Source organism: Saimiri boliviensis, chromosome 6 (genome assembly GCF_048565385.1).
Source record: "Saimiri boliviensis isolate mSaiBol1 chromosome 6, mSaiBol1.pri, whole genome shotgun sequence".
NCBI classification, from domain to species: Eukaryota; Metazoa; Chordata; class Mammalia; order Primates; family Cebidae; genus Saimiri; species Saimiri boliviensis.
The window spans coordinates 108,095,849-108,110,217 of NC_133454.1; the positions used below are offsets into that span (position 1 = coordinate 108,095,849).

General features: G+C 36.6%; 1 protein-coding gene across 6 annotated transcripts in view; it reads right to left on the minus strand.

Moving 5' to 3' along the window:
• LRRC4C (leucine rich repeat containing 4C) overlaps window positions 1–14,369 on the minus strand; it is a 1,358,593-nt gene that overhangs the window by 200,121 nt on the left and 1,144,103 nt on the right. For all 6 annotated transcript variants that reach the window (XM_074401331.1, XM_074401329.1, XM_074401330.1 and 3 more), the window contains one exon: window positions 12,288–12,381. The gene's annotated coding sequence lies outside the window, so the exon portion shown is untranslated. The remainder of the gene's footprint in view (window positions 1–12,287; window positions 12,382–14,369) is intronic.

Here is a 14,369-nt window from a genome sequence, read left to right on the forward strand (position 1 = left end):
TAACCTTGTTCCTGGGAAAACATGATAAATTCACAGGGCCAGTGAAACAGAATAGAGAATCCAGAAATTAATTCACACATCTATAGCCAACTGACTTTTGACAAAGGTGCCGAGAACATACATTGCGGGAAGGACCATCTGTTTAATAAACGGTGTTCGGTAAACTGAATATCCATAAGGAGACATAAAAAACTGGACCCCCACCTCTTACTCTATACAAAAATCTACTTAAATGGATCAAAGTCCTAAATGTAAGACCCCAAACTATAAAACAATTAGATAAATAAAATATGAGGGGAAATTCACGTTGGTCTAGGCAAACATTTTACAAATAAGACCACAACAGTACAGGCAACAAAGGCAAAAACAAATAAATGGGATTATTCAAAACTAAAAGCTTCTGCACAGCTAAAAAAATGATGAACACAGTGAAAAGACAATTTACAGAATGGGAGAAATAAGTTGCAAACTATTTATCTGACAGAGGATTAATATTCAGAATGTAAAAAGAACACAAACATCCTCACAGCAAAAAATAAAAAACAGAATATAAAAATAAAACAAAGCAAATAATATGATTAAAAACATGGCTAAATGATCCTAATAGATGTTTTTCAAAAGAGGGCATACAAGTGGCCAAATACATGAAAAAATGTCCAACCTCAGTACTCATCAGGGAAATGCCAATTAAAACAAAAGTGAGTTATCATCACCCCAGGAATGATGGCTATTATCACAAAGGAAAAACAAAACAAAATGCTAGTGAGGATGTAGAGAAAAGGGAACTCTTAATACACTGTTGAAAATGTAAATGAGTGAGGGGGGGGCAATATGGCTTAAAGGGAGCTTCTCCAGAATGCAGCTCCTGGCTAGGAAAACACAGAACCAGAGCAATATCTGCGTCTCTGAATGAGGTACCAGGTTCATTCCAAAAGGACTGGTTGATCAGTGGGGTTAACCCCCCAGAAAAGGCAGTAAAAGCAGCTCAAAGCAGGTGAGCCAAGGCAAGGCGGGCACTGCCCCAGCTGGGAAGTGTATCTGGCACAGAGGATCGGGGGGCTTCACCTCGTTGGTACTCCAATTCACATACAGTGCTTCACACTGTGACTTCAGCAGCACAAAGCTGGGAAAATACCACCTGGCTGAGTACAACGCCAAGTGCAGACCCAGGCGACAGCCCAGGTTGGCAGCTCCGGCCAGACCGGTGCCTTGTCAGGGCAGACCAGGGTGGAGACTTGGACTAACACCAAGAAGGCTTTTGAGAAGGAACTGCCCATCCTATAGAAGAAGGGAAAGTTAAAAGTGGGAGGGGTATATGGCCAGAGAGGTCCCACCCCCTATAAGATCCAGCAAATGGAATCTCTTTCCTGGGAGAGTTTTGCAGTTAACATATCAGGCGGAACAACATCTGGGAGCCAGGGCAGGGGGAAAGAAGCCCACCATTGGGAAGGCAGGGCTAATCCCACAGACATAAGCAGAAACCAAGCAAATAATAAACAGCAGCCTGGCTGAAACTGAGGCAGCCCAGCAGCACCTCCACAGGCAGACAATGGATAGACTGTCTCAAGTGGCACACTGACACCTAAATTTTTTTTTTAAAAAAGCCTCATACAGGAGAAATAACCCCAACTTTAACAGAAAGGACGTCCACTCAGATCCCACACAAAATCACTGACTTCAAAGATCAAAGATAGATAAATCCATGAAGATGGGAAGAAACCAGTGCAAAAAGGATGAAAATATCAAAGTCCAGAACGTCTCTCCTCCCCAGAGAGCTCACAATGCCTCACTAGCAAGGGAACAAAGCAGGTCAGAGAATGATTTTGACAAGCTGATAGAAGCAGGCTTCAGAAGATGGGTAATAACAAACTCTGAGCTAAAAGAACATGTTCTAACCCAATGCAAAGAAACTAAGAACATTGAAAAAAGATTAGACAAAATACTAACTAGGATAACCAGCCTAGAGAATAACATAAATGACTTGATGGAGCTGCAAAACACAGTACGAGAACTTTGTGAAGCATACAGAAGTTTCAATAGCCAAATTGATCAAGCAGAAGAAAGGATATCAGAGACTGAAGATCAACTCAACGAAATAAAAAAAGGAGACAAGAAAAGAGAAAAAAGAAAGAAAAGAAATGAACGAAGCCTCCAGGAAATATGGGATTATGTGAAAAGACCTAATCTACACTTGATTGGTGTACCTGAAGAGGACGGGCAAAATGAATCCAAGCTGGGAAATACGCTTCAGGATATTTTCCAGGAGAACTTCCCCAACCTAGCAAAGCAGGCCAACATTAAAATACAGGAACTGCAAAGACCACCATAAAGACACTCCTTAAGAAAGGGAACCTCAAGGCACATAATTGTCAGATTCACCAGGGTTGAAATGAGGGAAAAAATGCTAAGGGCAGCCAGAGTGAAAGATTGGGTCACCCACAAAGGGAAGCCCATCTGACTCACAGCAGATCTCTCAGCAGAAACCCTACAAGCCAAAAGAGAGTAGGGGCCAATATTCAACATCCTTAAAGAAAAGAACTTTCAACCCAGAATATCCAGAAAAATTTAGCTTTATAAGTGAAGGAGAAATAACCTCCTTTATGGACAAGTAACTACTGAGAGATTTTGTTGCCACCAGACCTGCCTTACAAGAGCTCCTGAAGGAAGCAATAAACACACACAAAAAATCCAGCACTAGCCATTGCAAAAATGAACTAAATGGTAAAGACCAATAACACAATGAAGAAACTGCATGACCAACGAGCAAAACAAACAAACAGTAACAAAATGGCAGGATCGATTCATACATAACAATATTAACATTAAACTTAAATGCCCCAATCAAAAGACACAGACTGGCAAACTGGGTAAAAAGTCAAGACCTGTTGGTGTGCTGTATTCAGGAGACCTATCTCACATGCAAAGACACACAGTGACACAAAATAAAGGAATGGAAGAAGATCTACCCAGCAAACAGAGAGCAAAAAATGCAGGGATTGCAATCCTACTCTCTGATAAAATGGACTTTAAACCAAGAAAGATCAAAAGAGACAAAGAGGGGTATTACATAATGGTGAAAGAATCAATATAACAAGAAGAGCTAACTAACCTACATACATATGCACCCAGTATAGGAGTATCCAGATACATAAAGCAAGTCTTAATGACCTACAAAGAGACTTAGACTCTTGCACAATAATAGTGGGAGACTTTAACACTCCACTGTCAATATTAGACAGATCAACGAGACAGAAAATCAACAAGGGTACCCAGGATTTGAACGCAGAACTGGAACAAGTGGACCTAACAGACATCTACAGAACTCTCCACCCCACAGAATACACATTCTTCTCAGCACCACATCACACTTACTCTAAAATTGACCACATAATTGGAAGTAAATCACTCCTCAGCAAATGCAAAAGAACGGACATCATAACAAACAGTCTCTCAGACAACAGTGCAATCAAATTAGATCTCAGGATTAAGAAACGAACTCAAAACTGCACAACTTCATGGAAACTGAACAACTGGCTCCTGAATGTCAACTGGATAAACAATGAAATGAAGGCAGAAATAAACATGTTCTTTGAAACAAATGAGATCAAGGACACAATGTACCAGAATCTCTGGGACACATTCAAAGCAGTGTCTAGAGGGAAATTTATAGCAATAAATGCCCACATGAGAAGAGAGAAAACATTGAAATTGAAATTGACACCCTATCAACACACTCAAAAGCTAGCAGAAGACAAGAAATAACTAAGATCAGATCAGAAGTGAAGGAGATAGAGATACAAAAAATCTTTCAAAAAAATCAATATATCCAGGAGCTGGTTCTTTGAAAAGATCAACAAAATTGACAGACCACTAGCCAGATTAATAAAAAAGAAAAGAGAGAAGAATCAAATAAATGCAATAAAAAACGATAAAGGGAATATCACTACTGATCTCACAGAAATACAAACTACCATCAGAGATTACTACAAACAACTCTATGCACATAAACCAGTAAACCTGAAAGAAATGGACAAGTTCATGGACACTTGCACCCTCTCAAGGCTAAACCAGGAAGAAGTTGAAACCCTGAATAGACCAATAACAAGGACTGAGGCAGCAATTAATAGCCTACCAAACAAAAAAGTACAGGTCCAGATGGGTTTATAGCCAAATTCTACCAGATGTACAAAGAGGGGCTGATACCATTCCTTCTAAAACGATTCCAAACAGTACAAAAAGAGGGAATCCTCCCCATCTTATTTTATGAGACCACTATCATCCTGATACTAAAACCTGGAAGAGACTCAATAAACAAAGAAAACTTCAGGCCAATATCCATGATGAACACAGATGCAAAATCTTCAATAAAATACTGGCAGAATGATTGCAACAGCACATCAAAAAGCTTATCCATCATGATCAAGTAGGCTTCATCCCAGGGATGTGAGGCTGGTTCAACACACACAAGCCTATAAATGTAATCCATCACATAAATAGAACCAAAGACAAAAACCACATGATTATCTCAATAGATGCAGAGAAGGCCTTCAACAAAAAATCACCAGCCCTTAATGCTAAAAACTCTGAATAAACAAGGTATTGATGGAATGCATCGCAAAATAATAAAAGTTATTTATGATAAACCCGTTGCCAATATCATACCAAATGGGCTAAAACTGGAAGCATTCCCTTTGAAGTCTAGCACTAGACAAGGATGCCCTCTCTCTCCACTCTGACTCAATATAGTATTGGAAGTTTTAGCCATAGCAATCAGCAAGAAAAAGAAATAAAAAGTATTCAGCTAGGAAAGGAGGAAGTCAAATAGTCTCTATTTGCAGACAACATATTTGTATATTTAGAAGACCCCATCGTCTCAGCCTACACTCTTCCTTAAGCTGATAAGCAACTTCAGTGAAGTCTCAGGATACAAAATCAACGTGCAGAAATCATAAGCATTCCTATACAATGATAACAGACAGAGAGCCAAATCAGGAGTGAACTCCCATTCACAATTGCTACAAAGAGAATAAAATGGCTACGAATACAACTAACAAAGGAGGTAAAGGAACTCCTCAAGGAGAACTACAAACCACTGCTCAAGGAAATAAGAGAAGACACAAACAGATGGAAAAACAATCCATGCTCATGGTTAGGAAGAATCAATATCATGCAAATGTCCATACTGCCCTAAGTAATTTACAGATTCAATGCTATCCCCATTGAACTACCAATGACCTTCTTCACAGAACTCTAAAAAACCACTTTAAACTGTATATGGAACCCAAAAAGAGCCTGCATAGCCAGGATAATCCTAAGCAAAAAGAACAAAGCTGGAAGCATCATGCTGCTGGACTTCAAAGTATACTACAAGGCAACAATAATCAAAACAGCATGGTACTATTACCAAAACAGAGATATACACCAATGGAACAGAACAGAGGCCTCGGGAGCAATACCACACATCTACAACCATCGAAGTCTTTGACAAACCTGACAAAAACAAGCAATGGGTAAAGGATCCCATGTTTAATAAATGGTGTTGGGAAAATTGGTTAGCATTGTCCAGAAAGCAGAAACTGGACCCTTTCCTGACAGCTTACACTAAAAATAACTCTAGATCAATCAATGACTTAAATGTAAGACCTATCACCATAAAAACCCTAGAATAAAACCTAGGCAGAACCATCTAGGACATAGGCATAGGCAAGTACTTCATGACTAAAACATTGAATGCAATGGCTACAAAAGCCAAAATGGACAAATGGGATCTAATTAAACATCAGAGCTTCTGTACAGCAAAAGAAACAATCATTAGTGTGAACTGGCAACCAACAGAATGGGAAAACATTTTCACAATCTACCCATCTGACAAAGGGCTAATATCCAGAATCTATAAAGAACTAAAACAGCTATACAAGAAAAAACCAACCAACCCATCTAAAAGTGGGTGAAGAATATGAACAGACATTTTTCAAAAGAAGACATATGTGAAGCCAACAAATACATGAAAAAAATACTCATCATCACTGGTCATTAGAGAAATGCAAATCAAAACCACATTGAGATAACATCTCACACCAGTTAGAATGGCAATCATTAAAAAATCTAGAGACAACAGATGCTGGAGAGGATGTGGAGAAATAGGAACACTTTTACACTGTTGGTGGGAGTGTAAGTTAGTTCAACCATTGTGGAAGACAGTGTGGCGATTTCTCAAGGATCTATAAATAGAAATTCCATTTGACCCTGTAATCCCATTACTGTATATATACTCAAAGGACTATAAATCATTCTATTACAAGGACATATGCACACGTATGTTCATCGCAGCACTGTTTATAATACAAAAGATCTGGAACCAACCCAAATGCCCATCAATGGTAAACTGAACAAAGAAAATGTGGCACATATACATCATGGAATACTATGCAGCCATAAAAATGATGAGTTCATGTCCTTTGTAGGGACATGGGTGAACCTGGTAATGATCATTCTCAGAAAACTGACACAAGAACAAAAAGTCAAACACCCCATGTTCTCACTCACAGGCTGGTGTTGAACAATGAGAATGCCTCAACACAGAGAGGGGAACATCACACACTGGGGTCTGTTGCAGGGGGGCACCTAGGCGAGGGATGGTGGGAGGGAGGGTGGGGAGGGATAACATGGGAAGAAATGTTAGGTATAGGTGATGGAGTCAGCAAACCATCTTGCTATGAATGTACCTATGCAACAATCTTGCATGATCTGCACATGTACCCTAGAATCTAAAGTACAATTAAAAAAAAAAGGAAATGTAAATGAGTAAAACAACCATGAAGAAAATTATGAACATTCCTCACAAAACTACAAATAGGATTACCATGTGATTCAGCAATCACATTACTGGGCACTTATCCAAAGTAGAGGAAATCAGCATGAGGAAGTGATATCTACATCCCCTTGATTATTGCAGCACTATGCGCAATAGCCAAGGAATGGATGCAACCCAGGTGTCTACAAACAGATGAATAAAGAAAACATGGTATATATACACAATAGAATACTATTTGGCTGTAAAAAAGAATGTAATTCTGCAATTCACAGCATTATCGATGAAACTGGAGGACAATATGTTAAGTGAAACAAGCCAGGAATAGAAAGTTAAATACCACATTTTCTCACTCATATGTAGAAGCTAAAAAATAGTTGATCTCATAATTGTAAAAAGTAGAACAGAAGATACTAGACAGTGGGAAATATAGGGGAAAGGGAGATGGGGAAAGATTTGTTAAAAGATACAAAATTACAGCCAGAGAGGAGGAATAATTCCTTTTGTCTTTCCCGCTATCGGACAACTGTAGTTAACAAAAATACACTAGACACAAAAAAACAATAAAGATTTGAGGTGATGAATATGCTAATCAATATATATTATCTGTATTGCAACATCACTATGTACTCTCCAAATATGTACAATTATTTAAGTTAAAAAAAAGAAAACAAAATAAAACACTGCATAGATAGGAAAAAAATGAAAAAATTAAAAAACCCAATATGGATTATAAAGGGGTGTGTGTGTGTGTGTTTTAGTGAAGGAAGAGGTCATTTTTTATCCTTTAAATAGTTTTTGCTTAGTTCACAATTTATTTTATTCTCCTAGTTTATGTATCTACGTGTCTATTTCTTGTTTTAAAAGATAGAAAATGTTACCCCCATATAATACTATTATTTAGATATTCTTCTACACATATAAATGCATAATATATGTAATATATAAAATGATTAATGTCACATTTCCAAAATTTCTTGTAATCAGAAATTTAAAATTACTGTTAGGAATATATTCCCATGTCTATACATTCAGAGCAGCAGCAGCATTGTGAGTGACTGCATAGTGTTTCATTATATCAATAAACCATATAACATACTCTCTATTTTTAGTTTTTAAAGTTGTTTCCAATATATTGCAACTGCTTACAATGCTCTAATGATCATGCCTGTACATATGTCTTCATTTATCCACTGATTTATTTATAATCTTAGAAAAGGAAGCGGCACATTTTAAAGACTTTTGAATCACATACCATATAGGTCTCTGAAAGGGTTATAACAAATTATACTCTGAACAGCGGTTTATAAAAATGCTTTTTCTCTAAACTATTACCACTACAGTATGTTTTAACTTGGTTTAAAATTTAAAGAGCAATGAGGAGGTATCCCATACAATCTCCCTGAGGAGTAGGGCTACAGCAGATTTATGGTGTACAGATCTGTTAACCAGGACAGAATCATGGGAATGTGGGCATGTTTGTTCTCCAAGAACTCTATGAATTAGATCTAATAATTATGTTAGCCACTACCACTATAGCCACATTTCAGAGAAAACCCAAACTGGAAAAAGTCTATGTATTTTTTATCAAAAAAATTCCCACAGATGTGATAACAGCAAATCTTCTTTCAGTTCTCTTTAGACTGGAGGCAATAATATTGTTTCACCTGAAATTATGGTAACTCATTATAGACATTGGGGGAGTCCAATTTATAGATACGTTTTCAGAAATAAGTAGAACTCTATTTGTTGCCAAATAAAAATGTCAATCATAAAGTAACAGCCACCGTAACTTACTCATGTAGATGTCTACTTTTTGTGAATGAATCAGAAGTATGATAAGGCTATTTGGAACTTTACTTGTTCTAATCTATTGCTCTATCCAGTGAATCAGTTAATAACCTTTTGGAAGACAATAATTCTCAGTCCCTTTACTAGCAAAAATAAGACAGAAGTAAACATCAATAGGGATATGGACAAATCCTATTAGCATAAATTCAGATAGGACAAAAATCTGCATGACAATGCTTACAGGCAACAGAAAATGAAAAGTTATGATAGTTAATCAGATGAGACGTTGTATTTTCTGATCTTCTTTAGGAGTTTAATAAATTTTCACAAAGTGTTCTTGAAAAATTTCTCTGACTATCCAAACATCCTATAAACTCGTTATGCATTTATTTATCATGTGCATTACTGTAAATATCATTAGAAGTTTTATAAATCTTAAGGCAAAATTAAACTTAGAATGCTTTCAGTACGATGTGGTTTGATTATGCTGTGATATATTGGTGCCAGAAAACCAGATAGCCTTGAACTTCTTAGATAAACTCTAGGATAGACCTATTGGGGATCTATATAGCTTTCTCTTAAGTTACCAGGTTTTTTTAAAAAAATTAGTTTCCTAATATGCTAAAGAAAAGATGTTATAAAGGCTGTGGGAATATGGAGAAAAGAGAGAAAAGTGGGATTTATTCATTCTAAATTTGTTGAGCAAACGTATATATTGGAAAATAATCTCTTACATTCATAATGAATCTAACCATTTGATCATTTATTCATCTAACATTTACTAAAAATCAATGATGCAAACACCTTTGAACTTAAACTGGGGAAATTCTTGGGTCTTCAGTTAAGATCTTAAATCAGGATTTGTATTTGTTTTTTCCAGAGTAGGAACCCCTACTCACTGAGGACCACTCTATCCCTTTTTGAAGATTGTTGTTTCACAAAGGATTATTGCATTTGGCTCATTCACATCAGTCCTAGTCTTTCCATTTCCTTATTGTTCCTCATTCTTATTTCAGCACAGTATTTTAATTCTCTAGGGCTAGGAGATTTCCCTTTGCATAATGGGTTGTACTTTCCTCAGGATCTAAGTATAACTTTGTATCCAGACTGAAATGTTAGCAGAAGGATGCTCTAGTCGAAATTCTAGAGCTGACAGTAGATTACATACATATCTGTCCTATTTTTCACCAATTCATCCTTCCCTGACAACTGTAGCCATGCAGGCAAGTTCCTCAATGCATACATTTTTTATTATACTTCCTGAAACCCATGCCCTTCTATGTCTTTTATCCAGATACTGAAATGTCTCTCTGCATATCCCTTGGTCAACCCTACATGTTCCTTTCCTGAGATCCCCTTCTCAATTACTATATTAACTTTATTTCTTTTATGGTTTTCTTAGTTCAAGCATGGTTTTTGCCACTCATTACCAAGTTACAACACTATGCTACCTTTTTTTGTTTGTTTGTTTAAAGGTAGGTAGCAGCCTATCTTAAATCTAAAGTATTTCTGTTCCATACTTGAAGGGGAAAGATAAGAGAAACCCAGCTCCTCTTTTAAATAGCAGAAGTCCATATCCTCTGCAGCAGCAGCAACCTGGTAGCAAGGAGCAGTCTCTTCCTTTCAAAATGAACACAGGCATGATCTGGACCTTTATATATTTAACAATACATTTACGCCTACATATTAGATTAGCTTTGAGAGGCATAAGTTTTGAGTGTCAGATTAAAAATATTGATCAGTCTAGTAGACCTTTGTATTCTTGAAGGACATACCTGAGAACATTGATAATACTCAATTTTCCAAATGTCACTATACTCATTTAAGTATATCACAAAGTAATAATAATATCAAGTAGAGATATCACCTTCCAGATAGTAGCCCTATTTTGTTTTCAATGACTGATTATTCCTCATGATTTGTATTTACAGTGGTGTGGTCAATCCGAACGCTTGCTTTCTCTCTGTAGAAGCCACAATGGTCTAATTCTTAATGATAATTATTATTATTTTGCCTTTCCTGCTCCAGCCTAGTCAAGAGGACAAATCATCAAAATTTGATGAAATCAAATGATCAAAGTAAACCAAGATTTTTCTGAATGACCTTCAATCTTAGATGATGAAACACGAATATGAAAGGAGCAGGGTTCATTCATTACAGAGGCAGCATCTAATGGAGAACATTAAGTCTGTTCTGCAACCTTCTACAGATACTTGGCTTGGTTCATAGTCTTGCACCAAGTCCATTATTTTACTTTCTTCAAGCTTATGATTCATTTTTTATATTTTCAATACATCATATTTCCTTGGTTTTGTTTTTACCAATAAATAAATCCAAGTACACAGGTTGTTTATTAAATAAGAGTTTCAAATCCCCGTTGACACAAGTACATTGAGGAGTTAGCTAAATTCATTTACCACCTAACTGTTCCCTCCACGTGTTCTTTACAGAATAATTTAACAGTATGCCTCAAAAATTGAAAATTACCATCTGTAGTGGGTTTTATTTATTTATTTTTTTAAAGTAAGTAAAAGCGGCTGGGTGCGGTGGCTCACGCCTGTAATCCCAGCCCTTTGGGAGGCCGAGGCGGGTGGATCACGTGGTCAAAATATCGAGACCATCCTGGTCAACAAGGTGAAACCCCGTCTCTACCAAAAATACAAAAAATTAGCTGGGCATGGTGGTGCGTGCCTGTAATCCCAGCTACTCAGGAGGCTGAGGCAGGAGAATTGCCTGAACCCAGGAGGCGGAGGTTGCGGTGAGCCGAGATCGCGCCATTGCACTCCAGCCTGGGTAACAAGAGCAAAACTCCGCCTCAAAAAAAAAAAAAAAAAAAAAAAAAGTAAGTAAAAGCATAAATGGTAGTGGTCTACTATATAGTCATCATCTGCTCTATGATAGCACAGACAACATGTCAATTGTGATTCTGAAAATACCTGACTTCTAATAGGAAGCTGGGAAAAATTTTGCCTAGAATATTTCTTCTTAAACAGGGAAAATCTCAGTACTGCGTCTGCCTCCATTACCTAGGAGAAATTATCTTATGTGTTGCTAGGTTAAGAAAATCCTGATGCAACCTCTAAAAGAGCCTTCTTCCTTTTCGGAAGGTCTCTCTGATTCTTCAATGGTAACAGAAAAAAAAAAAATACTCATTCCCTATTTCTATTTTTTTCCTTCCCTGTAAAGGAAACTCCATTATAGCAGCTCCTCTGCCCTCTCTTTATCCCCTTTTCTCTCTCTTCTTCTTGGTCAGTGGAGTTGCATATTTGATGGGTGAACCTCAAAGCAAGATTTTGTCAATTACAGTTTAACCCACTCTCTTCCCCTTCATCTTCACAGTGGGCTGCTTATAGGAAGATACACTCAGGTGTGCTCCTCCACACCAGAAATTTCACAGGGCAGGTTGCCAACTTGGGAGAGTCTGAAGTTGCCAAGCACTTCTTGGGCCTGGATGGGTAAATCTGTCTAACACTGGAGTTAAATGTTAGGAAGCTCATTTTTTGCCACACACACTGAAATGTTATCTCCAAATATTAACTGCATCATTAATAAAAGCAATGTCTGGTTTTCTATTTGTCTATTTTTTTTTTTTTTTTTTTTGACTGAATGATTCTCACTTTGTTCTGAACTAGAGCAGCTAGAAGGGAAGCCCCTGAAGAACAGATTAGTGGTATTTGGAACTTACCTTAGCAAAATTTTTCCAACAGGTGTTGATCTGACTGAGAAAACCCAAAGAAGTTTAATTAGCGCTCTGGATTTCTGCATATATTCCTTTATACCTGCAGGATGATAACATAAATATCATATTTTAAAATCATGCTACACAAATGAAAACAAATTTAAGGTTAGACATTCCTGCCAGTTACATTCCCTCAATATAATTTAGTAATTTAAAATCACAAAATGTTGGCTGGGAGCAGTGGCTCATGCCTGTAATCCTAACAAATTGGGAGGCCAAGGCAGGCAGATCACAAGGTCAGGAGTTTGAGACCAGCCTGGCCAATATGGTGAAACCCTAGCTCTACTAAAATTACAAAAATTAGCTGAGTGTGTTGGCGTGTGCCTGTAATCTCAGCTACTTGGGAGGCTGAGGCAGGAGAATCACTTGAACCTGGGAGGTAGAGGTTGCAGTGAGCCGAGGTTGCACCCTTGCATTCTAGCCTGGACAACAGAGCAAGACTCCACCTCAAAAAAAAAAAAATCACAGAATGTCTTTCATAGGTGTGTGTGTCATATGACTAACAAATCAAGACATTGGTAAACTGCAGCAAATATGTATATGTATATATGTTCATGTATTATATATATATATATACATAATATATAAATACATACATATATATCTATTGGATTTAGTTTATCCAACTCTAGATTTATTAGTCTTTCATTTTTTTGTTAATGTTCATTACATTTTGTTATTAAAATGTGTCATATGAATTTCACTAGGGAAGATTTTTATCTATAAATAGTTTTTTGTACATAAATTTAAAAGGCTTCCTGCTCTTACTTCTTCCCTCTGGCCATGAGCTAAAAACAATACAGATAATTATCAGTTTATTTCAACTCTAATAGTTGAAACTGACATTAAAAAACTAGAAAATATACACTATAATTTACAGATTTCTCAGTTTGATATAGCATCAAAGAATATAAGTAAATATAGACATTGGATTGAGAATTAGAACTTGATTCAGTCCATAACCCTACTAAAATTAGCCAGACGATTTTGGGCAAGAATCCAAAACTTACTGAGTCTTAATTGCTCTACATGTAAAATGAAAAGCTTTGTACAAAATCACCACTAAGGCCCCTTAAATCTTTCAAATTCTGAGATAAATTTCCTTCTAAGGGTATGTTTTGATATGCGTAGAATGATGAAGATTTTGTGGAAGCAAAACTCTCATGCTTAGATAAAGCCTGAATTTGTATAAACTTATGTATACCAATTGTTAGCTTCTCTCTCTGGTGAACATGAGTTATTTATAAGTAAGTAATACTAAGGTGATTGTAATCAATGAATTTGAGATTCATGTATTATTTGAAAAAAATAATTATCTACCTGATGAAGTTTAGTACAATTTTATTTTTAATTCAGAAGATTAATAACCTCTTGGAGCCTAATAAGCAGTAGGTCAGCCATCCATCTTTCAGCTATTCTGATGTTAAGAAGTTGAAATTCTGAAGGGCTTGGAGAAACCACCGACAATGTGTAAGATAGCTTACAGAATTTAGCACGATATCATGATTTTTTTCCCCTCACGTGTCTTCGAAGGAAAAAGGTATTTTTGGTTGAAATATTCATATTTAATTGGTGTTCATATGTTTTTGTTGTGTGAAAACAATACATTTCCTAAAACTGAAGGTTGAGTGATAGCTGGAATTACTACTTGCAAAGATAATTTTAAAACTGGCATATCGAATTTGTTTGCTACTATTATTAGAATAAAGGAAACTAATTTAAGCTTGCATTATACTTCTAATGCACTGGGCTAATCTCTCTACATTACTTTACAAATGAAGTTCATAACTACTCTATAAAAATTTGGATTATAATTCTCATTTTACAGATTAAGAAACAGAGGTAAGAATGTCTAAGTCAGTAAAACATGTTAGTTTAACCCAGGAAAAGATAAGTGGCAGAACTGGCAAGTTTATTTAATTTTCAAGCTAATAGTTTTTCTTACTATGAACTGTGCTGTGTATTCTGGCACTACAAAGCTTGATGGTTACTCCTGGGCCAGTACATATTCAATTTAAGAAGATTCTA